Here is a 2,006-nt window from a genome sequence, read left to right as displayed (position 1 = left end):
GGAAGTCTAGGACATCTGAATAACTAAATAATGTGATTAAGCAGAAGCTCTTTGTTGTTTATATTACACATGCTTTTATAGATTTTACAAACTACTAATTATACACTTCTTGATTGGTGGTGTTGTCTTGCTCTCTTGTTTTCTGTTTCTGTTTCTTAGTATCTGTGGTTGGTTATATTTTAGGTGTTTCACAATCTTTTGTTATTTAGTTCTTGTGATCTTGGTATTTGGCTCCTCAGCTTCTTTATTCTTATTTTAGTACAGTTGATGTTTTAGTAACTTTGGTGAATGTTAGGCTGCTTTGAGAAAATTCTCATAAGAACAGTTGCAAGCAGCGTGGCTGGCGAGTTGTTCAGGTACATTTCCATAAGAGTGGCATTTGTCTCACTGGAAAAACTGGGAACCAAGCTGGGAATCAAGCTACCCCACCCCACAGCTGCCTGGGGAAGGTGTCAGCCTGGGCATGGAGGCTTTGGGGGGACAAAGCCAGGAGGGCAGGGATGGGAACATCCTCCCCATGGTGGTGGGGAATGATGGTTTGGAGACCCTTCCTGCCAACACAGCTCCAGCATGGGCAGGCCCCATCCTGGCACCCAGGACCTGCTGGAGTGCAAAATGCCCCAGAACTCCCTCCAAGCAGGGACTGTGGGCTGGTTTGGGACCCCCAGAAACCTTTCCCTGCTTGGGGGGATGCAGGTGAGGAGCCAGGGCTGGACACCCCCAGAACAGCTGGGAAGGGAAGGGAAGGGAAGGGAAGGGAAGGGAAGGGAAGGGAAGGGAAGGGGAGAGCCAGGGCTGGACACCCCCAGAACAGCTGGGAAGGGAAGGGAAGGGAAGGGAAGGGAAGGGAAGGGAAGGGAAGGGAAGGGAAGGGAAGGGAAGGGAAGGGGCTTTTCCTCAGCCCCCTTTCCACACAGGGCTGTGAAGGAGCATCAGAGTGGATGGGGAGAGGTGGTGGCTGCTCCCCTCACTCCATCCTGTGCTGGTTTGGTCCAAATCATGGAAATTGGGATGGCCAGGTCTGGCAACTGGGCCCTGCACTAGAGGCTGTTGGTGTGGGATGGAATTCTGGGAAGTAACAGGGAGCTGGGAGGCCAGAGAAGAGGCTGGCCTTGGGGTCAGAGCTGGCTCAGGGTGGTTTTCCTGACAGACAAGGGTAAGGATGTTTGTGGTACCAAGGGGAAGTTGATGTGAGAGATGCCTCCCCCAGCAGCCTTGGGGCCACATCCTGATCCTTCCTTCCTGGTCCTCTCCAAAGGAGTCTAGGCCAGGAGGCCTCACTCTGGGCTTTTTCACCCCCAAAAATTCAATTGAAACCTGTTAAGATACTGGGCATGTGCTTAACTGGCAGAAATGGGGGTGTCCCACAATCTTCTGAGTCCTGGGGCTGAAAGGGGAAACACTTCAGATCAGCTCCTGCTGATCTGCTGACCATCCTCCCTAGGGGCTCCCCTGGAATATTTGGGATTTTAGGACACTGTGGGAGGGTGTGAGAGTATCCAGCATCCACTGGGGAGTGCATCCTGGGTCTGGGGATGTGGGATGGGGAGGCACTTCCACCCCCTGAGTGCAGGCAGAGGCAATGCTGGCTGTTAAATGCCTGGTCCTGGAGCTGGGAATGTGTCCCAGGGGAAGGGGCTTGTGGGGACAGTGAGGGCACAGCGTTGTGACATTCACATTTTCTCTGAAAAAATCCCTTCACAAAGGGCTTTTCTCCTGGGAAGCTGAGGAGCCTCAGAGAAAAGGAAAACAATTCTTCTCTCATTTGCTTCTCCTGTGTTGTGCTCATGTGGAATGTGTTTGGAGATTGTTTACCCACAGGTGATTGTTCCATTGGATTCTGCTGGGAGTTGTTTTCACTCTTTGGCCAATCAGGGCCAAGCTGTGTCAGGACTCTGGAAAGAGTCAGGAGTTTTCATTGTTATCTTTTTAGCATTCTGTAAGAATCCTTTCTGTATTTTTTAGTACAGTTAGTATAGTATTCTTTAATATAATACAGTAAAGTA

Source organism: Geospiza fortis, unplaced genomic scaffold (genome assembly GCF_000277835.1).
Source record: "Geospiza fortis unplaced genomic scaffold, GeoFor_1.0 scaffold85, whole genome shotgun sequence".
NCBI lineage: Eukaryota > Metazoa > Chordata > Aves > Passeriformes > Thraupidae > Geospiza > Geospiza fortis.
Note: the sequence above shows the minus strand (reverse complement) of the source record.